General features: G+C 37.5%; 1 long non-coding RNA gene across 1 annotated transcript in view; it reads left to right on the top strand.

Moving 5' to 3' along the window:
* LOC132680790 (uncharacterized) overlaps nt 1–14,849 on the top strand; it is an 80,105-nt gene that overhangs the window by 7,717 nt on the left and 57,539 nt on the right. The gene's annotated exons all lie outside the window — the stretch shown is intronic.

Raw genomic sequence — 14,849 nt, 5'->3', positions numbered from 1 at the left:
ATATTTAGACATATTACCTACCATTATGTTCCCATCCTGGTCATAAATGCACATCTTCTCACATTCTCACCATATTTGCCAAAGTATATGAAATGTCACTATTCTTAATAATACCTCCATATAGGTATTATCTCCCATAATGTAAATTCCATGAGAGCCAGAATCTTGTCTTTGTCACAGCTATCTCCCTAGCACCAGGAGAATATAGATTTCCACAGTAGGCAACTAAGAAGAGATCTTATCTTTAGGTATATTCTTTTTAAACACATACATATACCCAAAGAATAATAATATAATTACTTTTCAATATTCCTGTGCCATATAGGTTATCTATTATCTTCCCTACAACCAGCTAGGAGAAGAAATCTAGGAATAAATGTATTTACGACTTATTTGGTGGCAGCGAGGTAAGAAAGATGGAGGTCTGGTTGGGAGAATATAGCAGGAACTTCTGATTCTTTTGGTGGTCACGTGAATATGCTGTGCTCCTCAGCAGAGACAGGACTGAAAGGGGAGAAAAGAGTTAAGTGGGACAAACATGTGGAGCCAGTAATAAGGTGTCTCAGTCACCTCCAGTGCAAACCTTAAGGGGTGCAAAAAACTCAGTAATCAACATAAATAATAATTTAATGAAACATCTTTAAAAATCAAAATCAATATCAAAAAGTCCATGATGAACAAACTATGAACATTTTTTTAAAAAGGCAGGATCAGGAGAAGCACTGATATAGTCACAGTCTACTCAGAGTCAAGAAGTGAGCCTCGACAAGCATGCATATGATGCTTTCTTAAATGTTAAACAGTGAGTTTCCCTTCATCCTTTTCTCTGTTTGCCGGTTGTTTCTGGTCCTCGCTCCCCACCAAGAACTTTTTAGGAGGGTACCAATGAAATTAAATATACTTTTTTTCTTACATACAGGGCTAGATTTTAATATTGTTTAGTATCTCACCAAACTGATTATACCCTAAGCATGAGGCTACATATTTTCCTATTTCTTTGTCATTGAAATATGAACATGTCTGCAATATAGTTTCTGAAATGCAAACGTATATTTCAAATGTTCTTTCAACTTACACAACACAGTGTTCCTTAGGCACATGGCAGTAATCTGTTATATTTGGAACATATGGCTGCATTTGATACATCAAGTGTCTTTTACAAGTGAAGTCATCATCCCAGTTTTATGGAAACTTGTCTGCAATATGACACAGGGGAAAGACCATGATTTTCCTCTCATTATTCATTACATTTTTTTTTCAAATTCACATCAATATAAGTGGGTCTAAAAATTAATTTTTCCTAAAATAACTCAAGTAGTTAAAATAATCTTAAACAACTTATTATAAGCAGTCATCAAAGTATGGTATTCACAGTGGGAAAATAAATTGTTACCGCCTTTTGGGAGAGTACTTTGGTGATACAGTTGAGCCTCCTAAAATGCCCATTACTACTAACCCTGAGGAAATTACTCATAATTCAAAGAGAGTGACTCAGTATAATTTGAGTGCTGCCCACTCCCAGGAAAAAGTTGAGCTTTGCCCAAGTCGGGGCCAGAGGTTGACCTCTCACTGCACCATACCATCACTGTCACCACCCCCTACGCGATCTAAGTCCCTGCTGTCTTATCAGGGATGTTTGAAGATCCCAGAACCACTGAACCACATATGGGATCAGTCCTCCGTCTAGGACTGCTTGTCTGTGCATCCTTCCACCCAGCTTCCTGGTCCTCCACCAAGAACACTTTTCCCTCCCCTTTCCAATTAGTGCGCCCTCTGCCCTGTCGACTGTCTTTCTTGCATTTGTGTCTCCACTTTGCCTCTTCCTCTCCTTCCTCTAGGCTCTGTTTTATATAGTCATGCATGAGAAGGAAAACAGCCCTGAAAAGATGGTCTTTACTTCAGGTTACAGGAATTCAATCACTGTTTACCTTGCAGTGACATCTGAGGTAGACAAAATGGTCTCAGGGTAAAAGCGAAAGAGGGGAAGAGGGAAAGACATAAAGAATAACTTGCTTGGCACTTTGCAATATAATGTTTGTTATTTGTCATAGGAAATTTGTGATCGTAAACAGTAAACATTTGTAACGGCAAATATTTGTAATAGCAAATAGCATACTTACACACAATTATCTAATAACAAGGGATTGTTTAGATAAGGTGTCGTACATTTAAATTAAAAAATACTATGAAACCAATAAAATAAAATTTATAAAACAATAAAATGCTGGGGCACCTGGGTGGCTCAGTCGGTTAATGCCGCCTTTGGCTCAGGTCATGATCCCATGATTTGTGAGTTTATGAGTTTGAGCCCTGTGTAGGGCTCTGTGCTGACAGCTCAGAGCCTGGAGCCTGCTTCAGATTCTGTTCTCCCTCTCTCTTTGCCCCTCTTCCGCTTGTGCTCTCCCTCCCTCTCAAAAAGAAATAAATAAACATTAAGAAATTTAAAAAAAATAATAATAAAATGCTTTTGAAATAAAGACAAATTTTAAAACCAAGATTTACAAGAAAACCTGCATAAACCGCATGATCTAATAAGACCTATATGCACACAAAGACATGTAGAAAAACCCAGGAAAGAAGTGCAATTAAAATGTTGACGAAGGTTGAAAGCAGGTGATGAAATTATTGGCATTTTTCTTCCCTGTAATTTCTAATTTATCTTTATTCTTTCTTTCTTTTACAAATCAGAACAAAATTTAACTTAGAAGAAGTTAAGAAAAAAAGTAAGATATTACCAGAATCTCAATAGATGCATCAGATATTATTCCACCAGATGGCCAATTACTTGCTAAATATATCTGATCATATAGTAAATTTCTAACCCAAAGTAGAATTCTGGGTTAGAGTGTATTGACCTTCCATGTCAAAGTTTAATTGTCTGCTCACCCAAGTTCAAATTGGAGAGAATAAACTATAAAATTCAAGGGCTAGAATTTGGAAGAAGCTATCAGAAGAAGTGGAGTCAAAACAGAGAATAACCTGAAAGAAGCCAGTGTGGAATCAGAACAAGTTAACAGTTACCCCGGAACAAGCTCACTTTTGGTTTAAGTGCAGGCCTAATGGCCTACAACTCGAACTGACAAAAACAAAACAAAACAGCAACAACAGGATGGTTTGCAGAGGCTTCCCAAGGAGACAGGTAGCAGGAAGAGGACCAAGATAAAAGGCACAATGTCACATCCAGCCTGTCTGCACTGTACATCAATGGGAGAGTAAACAGAATCTTAGACTTGTGCCCACGAAGTGACATTCTGAACTAGCGAGAAAGTAATGTCTTTGACAGAGGAGCTGCCTTTATAGCCACACCTCCATGGTTCCCTGAGCCCAGCAGTCATCAAAATATGAAATCTGTGATGTGGGTTGAAGACTCTGGACCTGAGTTTATCCTTTATATTGTAATGGCCATATCTCTGTGCAGAGTCTTGTATGCCATATCAATTTCATGTATGATGTTTGAGGCGATGGCCAACTTGGGCGGAACTATGAGCAGATAAATTATTCCATATGAGAAAGTTGCTGATGACAGCAAAGATTAAATATAAGGGGTCAGAATGGAGGCATAGGAAGTTCTAATAAAGCTATTGCAATGGTCAAGAGAAAAATGATGAGAATCTGAACAAAGCTAGCTGAAGTAGTGGTGGAAAGAGCAATCTATAGGAGAGACATTGTGGGTGTATAATGAACGGAATTTGTATGAGGGAAATAAAGAAAATGAGAAATCTTCTGGAATAACTCTAAGGGAAACAATACAGATGGTGGCATCATTTTCCAAATGTGAAGAAAAAATGTTTGTGGGAGAAGATGATGAATCCAGTTTTGGATAGCTTCTTACCAACCATTTGCTATATGACAATGGAACTCAGGACAAAGGATGAGGTTAGAAATACAGATGTTGCCATCAATAAATATGTGGTAGGTTGAAACCATGAGTATCAGTGAGATTGCCTTAAGACATTATTGAGAATGAGAACAGAGTGGTTTGGAGACTTGATGGCTACCAATATTTTAGGGGTTGACAGATTAGAGAAACTTTGCCAAGGTAAAGGAAGAGAAACCTCTTCAGAGGGAGGGAGAAGGCCAGGAAAGAGAGGTTTGGTAGAAATCATACTAGAGAATCCCAAATAGTGTTGAACCCTGAAGAGAATTCAAATAAGAAACAGATCATTCCTATTGATTTGAGAACAAAGAAGGTATTACTGACACAAGTGAGAACACAATTATGGAGTAAACTGAAAACGATATTGCTGTGGGTTGTGTAGGCGAGGAGGTGGAATCCATGAGTTCTTCTAAAAAACTGTAATTTAAGATTGAATATGTGCAAGATGATATTGATAACATTTTTCTAAAATTTAAAGAATAAAACAAAATAAACAGGCAGGTACCCAGCGCTCAGTTCAGGAAGTAGAACATTACCAGTAGCTTTGAAGAATTCTCCTTCCACTGAGACCCCAATCTCATCCCTCTTTCTCCCCACCCCGAGGTAACAGCTATCCTGAACTTTGTGTTTGCAGTTCTTTTGTTTGTCTGTATAGTTTTATCTGAGTGAATATTCTTAAATATTTACTCTCTGAAGGTCAGCCCTGGACTTGTGCAGTGAACAACTGTTGTGACCATTCAAGGTAGTGCTAGTTGTATATTGTTCAGTTTTGATGTTTTGGAACTTTTTATAAATGGAGTCATGCTAAGTATTTTCATCTGTGATGAGCTTAGCCATTCAACTTAAGGTTTCTGAGACTTACCTATGTTGGATAGGTAATTGTAGTTTGCTTTTAGGTTATATACAATTACCTTTATGGAAAGATTTCAATAGGGTAATCCTCCTGTTCAACATTTGCATTGTTTCTCATTTTTCGGTATTTCAAATAATCCTCCTTGAATGTATCTTCCCTATGGTATATGCCAGAAGTGGAACAGTTGGGTCATCTTCACCTTTATTAGGGTGTCAAATATTTTTTCTAAGAAATTGTTTCCACTTACTAGAAATTTATCATCAGCAACACTTGATATTGTCAGAGTTAAACTTTTGCTCATTTGGTGTGTGTAAAATGATCCTTTTTGGTGTGGTTCTAATTTACATTTCCCTGACTACTGGTGAATTTGAACATGCTTTAATACATTTACTGGTCATTTATATTTCCTCTGTTCTGACATGCTTGTTCAGGAGTTGTCCATCTTTTTTCAAATGATTTGTAAATGTGTTTTCCAGTTTATGACCCGACTTTTCACTTTCTTTATTGTATCATTTGATACATATAATTTCTTAACTTCAGTGTGGTCATATTTATGTTTTGCTCATTTTTAAATCTGTTTGAAGTGATACTTAGCAACCCTGATGTTGTAGATATATTACCTGTTTTATTAATTTTTTCACATTTTAATCTTTAATTCATCTGGAATTGATTTTTGTAGATGGTGTGAGATAAGGGTCCATTTTTCATGCGTTTCCTTATGACTAATAAATCATTTCTTCCCATACTACAGGTAGCTGAGATCAATGGTAACATTCCTGTAATAGCTGCATTTGTGGATTTCCTGAAAGCAACTTTCCTGCCTCTAATTTCCTGCATTAACACATTCTCCTGTCAACATTCAGGCTGAACTCTGAGTGTTACAATATTGTTGAAGGAATAGTCAAATGTAGAAACTTGAATTTGCTAACAAATCTAGACAATTCTAAATGTTTTCCCAAGCAATGGAGTAAAAAAGACAGCTGGGGATAGTACAGAAGGATATTGCAAATTTCAGAGGATGGGACATTGAGGTTTATAGGTAGAGTGATTAGAATAATCACAAATCAGATAGGAAGGATAGTATGTTCACCTGTGCACACATGAGCACACACATGTATGTACACAGAGGCAACCCTCAACATTCTCAAGTTTGGTTTTTGTACATTATTCAGCAAATATTAATATTTCTCAAATTGCCTCTTGTACAATGAAGTTGAACTTTTATGCATCAGAAAATAGTAGACTTCAATCTCTAGTTCAAATAGTAGATGGCAACGGTCCTTAGAATTGGTAGCACTTAGAGATCTATGAGGATCAGTCTAGTTCATTCAGGATTTAAATCATTTGAGTTGTTGAGTTCATCTTTAAAATGGAAACAATAGCCTATCTACCTGATAATAGTATTAGGTTTAAATAAGATGATGCTACTTCAGAGTGCTTCCAAGAGTGATAAGCATGTTGTGAATGTTCAATAAATTTTAGCTGCTGTTGTGGTTATCTAGCGCTCTGTCGTCTTTGGGATAGGGATCAGGAAGATGAACTAATCCACACATCCTAATGAGATAACAGACACTACTTTTCCTGAGCCTGCCCTCACCGCCTGATCCCCCAACGCTCACACAGTATCTATTTTCTGTTTGTGAGAAGTTTTCATTTATAACACCCCTAACACGTACCACTTGGGATCATAAAATAATATTCTGTAGAGCAGTGATAACATTGTATGGACCCCAAACTAACAGTATCAGCATCACCTGGGTACTAGAAATGTATCTTTGGGAGCCTCACCCTAGATCAACTCAAACAGAAACTCTGGGGGTATGGCGCCCAGCAATGCACATTTTAGCATATGCCTTAGGTCATTCTGGTGCATGCTAAAATTTGAGAAACACTACTTTAGGGTGTCATTCTGGGTCATGGTTGGGAAAAGAATTTACCCCATATGGTACATATAGATTTTAATTAACAGACTACTTACAGAGGGGTAGACAGGGTTAACAGAGCAAATGAGGGATGGTGAAATACTCAAAGACTAGCCACTGTCGTCAGACATGCCCACCTCAAGTTCTGAACAGGCGAAAAAAAGAAAGCATATTACCAGAGCCCTGAGAGACCTGTACTCTGAAAGGGGAACCACTTGATGGGATCTGTCATCATGGGAAATACAAAACAGGGAGGACATAAGGAAGAAATACCCTAACTTCTCTCCTCTCATATTCTTTATCCAAACCAGTCAGCAAAGGAGCCCCAAGGCAGGCAGTCCTCAGGACTCAGCTTCCCAGTTTAGGGAGCACGGCAGAGAAGGACAGAGAATAGATTTGGAAGCTGGGTGCAAATGGACAATAACCAGCAGCTATACCGTGAAGCCTGAGCAAAGGGGCCGACAGAAATAGGAGCTGAGCGCACTGTCATTAATATAGGCGGTAATTCGAAAGACAGATCAGGCATCTCCTCAGTGTCTCCTCTTCCTACTTCCAGTTAGAAGGACTGAAATAGTAGACATCAGTTTCAGATGAGAAGATTTTAGCATCACTGAACAAATGGCTATCATGTGATTGACACTGGACTGGGCACTGGGGATTCAGCTGTGACTAAAACAAAATTCTTGCTCTGATGTGCTAGCCTAGGGGGATGGAAAATAAACAAATAGGTAATACTCCATGTGGATAAGCACTCTGGAGGATGATAAGATACAAGATTAGAAAACAGAGAGTGATGATGGGGAGGTTGCTTTTTTAATCAAGTTGATTAAAAAAAAGAAAAAGAAAAAAAGAACTTCACTATGGGGGACGTCTGGGTAGCTCACTTGGTTAAGTGTCTGACTCTTGGTTTAAGCTCAGGGCATGATCTCCTGGTTCATGGGTTTGAGCCCCTGCATCTGGCTCTGTAATGGCAGCTGTGGAGCCTGCTTGGGTTTCTCTCTCTCCCTCTCTCTCTACCCCTCCCTCACTTGCTCTCTATCTCTCAAAATAAGTGAACATTAAAAAAAAAAAAAAACAAAACCAAAAAACAAACAAACCTCCCTAAGGGACATTTGAACAGAGAACTGAAGGGAATAAAGGAGTGAGCCTTGAAGATATCTGAACAAAGAGAGTTTCAGGCAGACAAAAGAATAAGTGCATAGGCTCTTAAGGAGCAGAAGGAGGAATGGGAGATAATATCAAAGGTAGCAGAAGTTATTTCCATTGTATTTCTAATCCTATAATGAAATCGGCTTGTTTATGGTTGGTATCCAGGGCTAAGCCCTAAGCCCTCTTTCTGTAAAGAAATAAGGTTTTTATTAATTGTATATTTACAGCAATACAAATTCACTGCATAAGATCTGGAACATTTAGAAACTGTTATGATCTTTTTCTTTCTGTAAATCTTTATAGTAGTTGTTGTTTGTTTCTTATTTTTGGAAAGGGTGATATGTCCCATCCAATAAATCCCATCATATTTCATAATTTGAGAGTATTTTAAAATTTAAATAAACTTCTAAAAATTTTAGAATACTTTTAGATTTACAGAACAGTTGCAAAGATATTATGGAATTCTATTTCCGTATACCCCTCAACCAGTGTCTATTTTTAACATGTTACATTACCATGGTGCGTATGTCACAGCTAAGAAACCAGCACTGGTGCATATTCATTAACTAAACTCCACTCTGTTTGGATTTCACTCGTTTTTCCATAATGTCCCTTTTCTGTTCCAAGAGCCCATCAAGATACCATGTTACATTTAGTTGTCACGTCTCTTTAGCATCCCCTGGTCTGTGAGAGCTTCCCAGGTTCTCCTAGTTGCTCATGACCTTGACAGTTTGGAGGAGTACTGGTCAGTTTATTTGGAAACTACCTCTGAAAGAGGTTTGTTTAATATTTTTTTCATGGTTAGATTGGGGTTATGGGTTTCAGAGAGGAGCACCACAGAGCTAAAGTGCCATTCTCATCAAATTATATCAAGCATACATGCTATCAACATGACGTATTTTTGTGATGATTTTAAACAAAGAATTTAACAATTACAGACTTGCATAGGGGATAAACACCATATATATATTTGGAAATGTAAGGAGAAATTGGGTATTTTTGTAGTAAAGTAAGATGATATATTTCTGTACTTTGCATATGTACACACAAACACATATACACGCAAAAGGATATAGTTTTTGCATACCTACATATGCTTTTTTAAAGTAAAAACTGACCACAAGATGTCGCTGTTAACTAATGTATGAGCAAGACGGTTGCTTCAAAGAGCAGTTAGGTTTTGCAAGGCATATGTGGTTAGAACCCATAATTTTAAAACTTTGGCAATAAGTAACCCCCAAAATGTTTCAGTTTTACAAAACCACTAGAATGTTTTGAGTTTGGGATGTTACATTTTTTGTCTTTGAGTTTCACAAAAAATTTTCCCTGGAATTCACACCCAAGTCTATTTATTTGGAAATTTAATTTAAAACAATATGTTTTTTTTTTTTTAATGAAGTTGAATGCTCTATTCTTAAATAGAAAACAAATCCACAGAAATCACTCTGAGTTTTTATTATCCTTTTGACCAGTAACAATAGCGTTATTTTCACTAATGAGGATTTCCTCAAGAAAAAAATTTAATAGAAAATGAAAGAGCATCATACACGATGCTTTATATAACTAGAATGGGTCTTATCCCCAAATAATAACTTAGAAATAAAATTATTAAATTTGGATCTTTTACTTTTCCACTACATAATTTTAAAAAATGACTCTGCATGTAAAGAGGAAAGAAGTCTATTTTTAACCCCCTACTCCCAGCATATCCATATTTAAACTTTCCTGGATATAACAGTTTTAATTTCCAAAGCAGATCCTGTAACTCTGACTCTGTTATGGTTTTGCTGTTTACTCACCCTACTTTCTCTAGAGTCTCCTCTCCCCTTGTTTTTCTTCTGCCCCTGACAGTACCTTTCATTTGTTCCATTCTTTAAGAATTTAGGGTAGCCTTGTCCATTGTTGAATAGCATTAATGACCAGAAAGCTCTTAATAGTTGAGCTACCTGTCTACCTCTCTGTAGCTTTTACCCACTGGCCCTACTTTTGTCCTTGGGAATCATGCAAAGCTAAATCCTTTCTTGCTTTACATAACAGATTTTCAAATACTTGGTGACAATTGTCTTTTACTTCCCTAAGCTTCTCTTTTCATTTTCCTAAACTCACCCAGACTTTTTGGCCATTTTCATATTAGTCCTGCTTTTAGATCTCCATCATCCTACCACTCTCCTCTGATATTATAGACTTGCAATGGTCTTCTTAAAATGTGAAGCACAGAACTGAAATTTAATATGGTAGACATAGCTGGAGGAGCGAAGAATGCATTGGGGCCATTTTGGTAACCTGAAGACATTACCCACTTTATTAATTTATCAACCCTTTGTAAACCCTCTGCTAATGAAATACTGCCACCTGGGTTCCTAGTGGTCTGATGAGTGTGTGTGCATGTGTCTGGTGTCTGTGTGTGTATGTGTCTGACTCCCATCTACCTCTCTAGCCTTATTCTGAACTTCAATGCTTCTGACATCTAGGTTATGGCTGACCAAACAGAAAAAAAGTTTCATTTCCTCTTTTAATGACACAGGCCAAGATGTGTATGTTTGACATAAAATTATCTCTCTTTCTCTCTCTCTCTCTCTCTCTCTCTCTCTCTCTCTCTATATATATATATATGTATATGTGTGTATGTGTGTGTATATTTATATATATCCAATGAGTTCTTATATCATTTATGTGGAATCTTTCCATGTGATTATCAATAGTACAGAAAAGGGGAAAGTCATATTTGCTAGATTTCTTTAATAATGTAGCCAAAGCAGGCCAACCGGAACTGGACTTGAAATCCCAAATGTTTGAATTGTCATCTAGATTTAAAACCTAGGACCTAAATTAACTTATGAATTAACGAACTCTCTTGGAATACAATGCCTAAGCTGGATGGCTATATAAATAGCAAACAATGGGATAGTAGGATAGTGAAGTGGCTTAGGATGTAAGGATAAGAAACAGATGGACTGGTTTCAAGTCTGTGTCTCCCGCTTACTAGCTATGATACTTGGGCAGCCCCCGTATTTGCTTTGATACCTACTCCCAGGGTCGGTGTCAGGGTTAATTGAGGTGAGGTATATAGGCTCTTAGTACAGCACCTGGTCCATAGAGTGCACTCAGTGAAATATAGCTATTATGATTAATAGCAAACAATTCTTAAATACATTCGTACTTTCTGTATACATAGAATTGACATATTTAAAGAAACACATTGATGGATTTACAATGATACCAGAATACCTGGCCTCTCTGTAGTCCAGTTAGTGCTTATGAAAAAGCTGTCAAGAATTGGAGAATTGTCTTCCTGTGATGGGATAGAACTATCTCACAGAGGATTGATTTTTAACTGAAGCTTAATCAACAATCTAACCAAGTGATCTTTCTCCTTTCCTGAATGTGTCAATAGCAGCATTTGGCTCTGGTTTATTGGACCACCAAATTTTAGTCTGCATGGGGTCACGACAGAGAGGGTAGCTAAACCTCCTTCGTTTCTCTCCTCACTACCTCTTCAAATTCTGGGTCTTCTTTTCAACTTGGGGCTCTCAAAAAACTGAGACTTGGCTGGAGGAAAATAAAAACCTTCGTATGATAAACCACACTTTGTTCCCTTGGTATTTTAGAAGATGGTTCCATTAAAATCAAGGCCTCTGTATTGGTTCCTTTAAATGAAGACAGTTTGGAGAATTTCAAAAGGCTTTCACCATTACCTCATTCCCATCCCATGGGTGCCTTTAAACAGCCAGTTCAGCAGGAAATCAGATGATGAATTTCTCAATACTGTGTTATAAACTAAAGAACGACAGACTTTCCTCCCATGTCCAGTATCCATCGTTATCAGTCTTTCACCAGAAGTTCATCATCTGGCACAGGTCTTACAATATGTTGCCCCAACACAATTTGGCTCTGGCACAGTGACCATTTCATCTTCACTGATAACCTAGTGATTTGTTCCGAATGATTTGTCTGACACTAGAATATGTCACAGTTACAATATAGATCTGCTATTATGAATTATGTATGTTATTGAGTTATTAGGAAAGCAGATTGAGCCATATTCACCTACAGGCTCTATGGTATCATGAAATTTAAATTAGGCAATTTGATAAAATTTATTAATTCTTTTAGCAATTTACTACATAAATTCTGTAGTCACAGGTATTTTGTCAAGTTATTCATACAGATATCCTGACTACAGTCCTGACTTAGGGATCTATAAGATCTGTAGGGGTTTCCCCTTCTTTTCTTTGGATCTTACTCTATTAAAGAGACAATTTTATCATATATAAAGCTAAAACTTTATTTTTGCATTGATAATTTGCACGCAAAAGATACCTTCTCAAGTCAGGGAATTTCAAATTTGGATCCATAGTTCCGTTCCTTTCCAGTTTGTGAGAGCAATTTTTCCCTTTGAAAGGAATCTATACATTAGCTTGAGAGGCAATACTTAGAGTGCATTTATAAGCAACAAGCACAATCTCATTAAGTTGTCTTTAATTTAATTTCAATGGTATTGATTTTATCTGAAGGACACATCATTCTTGATTTTTCTGATGTACACAAATTACTGTAAACCTCACTCTCTGGCCTTTTTCTCTCAGAGGATGGTTAAGGTCAGCGATGATGTATGTTCTAGGACATTGTCAGGAAGGAGAGTAAAAAGTCCTCTCTAAAAGCTGTCCCCTTCACTTGTCTTCTTATAATTGGAGATGGGGGGGGTGGGGGAACTACCCACCAACATGGTTGCTGGCTCTAAATCTGTGTACCTTCTTCACTCTGGAGCTCAGCGCAATCTGAGCATTGGGACAGACTCTCTGTGGGAGTTGGTAGAAGTTCATCACTCAACCCTGTGCTTATAGACCATAAATGTTCCAGGAAAACATCACAGAGCACTGGGCCTGTTGGCTCAATGGCCCCAGACTCTCAGTCCGTCCTCTTTGATATAAGTGAAATAATCTGGGTTCTAAAACACAATGCCTTTGCAATCCAATGGATCACTAAACAATTTATATGACGTCGACTCAGCTTCTAAAGTTGGTCGGTGAATACCAGGAGCGGTGTGCTGACTTACAATTAGAAGACAGACCTAGCTTTACTTCATGGTTTTTTTGTGTAAGTTAGCTAACCAAAAGAACTACCAACGTTGGCATATGAATACGAAAGGGGTATTTATATCACAATTCACTTATAAATGACAAATTTGTGAGAACAGGGAGGCTTATAATGATTGATCTCCCCATGTGCGCATGGCTCTGTAATGTTACAAAACTGACATGATTTTCCAAAGAAAAGCATGTTTTCCCTCTACTGAGCAGATCCCTCAGATTCTGCTCTCATTTATGCACTATGGGCATCAGCAGGGAATCTGGCAGAGAGACTCTCTGCTATTAATGACTTTGGACCAGGAAATTTCCTTGAAATTCTTATTGGCACTACAAATGTCATCTTCACTTAATGTCTGGAGTTTATAGGACTTGTTGGATTTGCAATGGCTCATTTTAATTTGCAGTTCTAGATGATTTCCATGGATCATCATCAAAAACTGTGTATTAAAACTCTGTTACTTAACTCTATCTATTACCTAATATGGATTAGAAGCCTTCCAATGAGGTAGAATGAATTGGCTATGGATCTATTTCCGCATCTGAACTTAAGCACCAAACTCCGGTAATGCCAGCAGCTCGTCACTGCCCTCGTCTTTGTTACCTGCCCTTCCCCCAGTGATCACATAGACAAATGTAGCTTGAGTCCCCTCCCCCTTCCTGTCCATCTGCCACAGATTCACTTTTCACCAGCACTTAATTCTCTATCAAAATATTTTTCCAGGATGAGAAAAGAACCAACTTCCAGGCAAAAGAAAAAAAGTGATTCTAGTTAATGACTTCCAGATAAGAATTTGCTTATTTTCCTAATGGCCTACTGTGTCCTGCTAAGCTATCATGTCACAAACAGAATAGATAACTTTAATGGGAGAACTGCCTAAGGATCTTGGGACATAGCCACAGCCCCTTTGTCTACATAAAATATTTTTTTAAAATAAATAAATTAATGGGAGCTGCAAACAAGTGGAATCTAAGAATAATATAACTAAGTCTTCGGGCAAAATATTTTTACAACATGTGAAATTAATAAACATAAAACCTCTAGAGACTAAATGCATCATTTTTCATCTATCATGAGAAAACATTTTCTGTACATGGGAGATGGTGTGGAAAAAGGTGACTGTGGTGAGAACGCGTTTGTTCCCTCGAAGGCAAGATTGAGAATTCCAGTCTTGCATTGTGTCACGCACACACCCCTCTGCTGTTTTCTGCCATAATTACCTGAGACACATCACCCAGCGCAGCCACTAATATGAAACCCCTGCTCAACAGAATGTAAACACTACACAAACAGTAATGATGGTCTTTAGCTCACCACAGTGGGCTGACCACATCAAACGTGAAGGAATAGTTGGTTTCCAGAATACTGTCAAATAACAGAAAACCATCTGTTGCCGAAAATAACATTGGGTGGTGGAAAAAGAGATCCCCAAATTGTTTTTTCCCTCATAATAATAAATGAAATACAGTAAAACTATTAAGAAAAACACAATAGCAGACCGGAGCTATCATTTAAGAAAAACATTTCAGTATGTTTTATTATAGTTAACAGTTACGGAGAGGAAAAGTAAAAATTTGGGCAGAACTGTGGTTACCATGTTCAGAACTATGCCAACATGGAGAGCGCCTCACCTGCCTCCAGGAAAATACTTCCTTTTTGCCTGTTTTTCTCAATCTGTAAATGATGCCCAAGGGGGATCTCTTTAAAGAGATACTGGGTTTAATGTTTGTAACGTGGTTTTTTGCCCCGAAGTTAAAAAAAAAAAAAAAAAAAAAAAAAAGCAAAGTACAAAGTATTATTATAGCATTTGTGGCATTTAAACCTATAATTAAAGTGACCAGATATTTTCCATACCCCCCCCCCCCCCGGCTTACATTCAGTTCTTTACAAATTTTTTGCAAGTTCCTAATTTGAAGCTAAAACTTTCCCCATTCTATTCATTAGTAGCTTGGAATCACTT

This window comes from Panthera onca, chromosome A1 (genome assembly GCF_046562875.1).
Source record: "Panthera onca isolate mPanOnc1 chromosome A1, mPanOnc1 haplotype 2, whole genome shotgun sequence".
NCBI lineage: Eukaryota > Metazoa > Chordata > Mammalia > Carnivora > Felidae > Panthera > Panthera onca.
The sequence above is the reverse complement of the archived record's forward strand: the minus strand, read 5'-3'. Positions and strand labels throughout refer to the sequence as shown.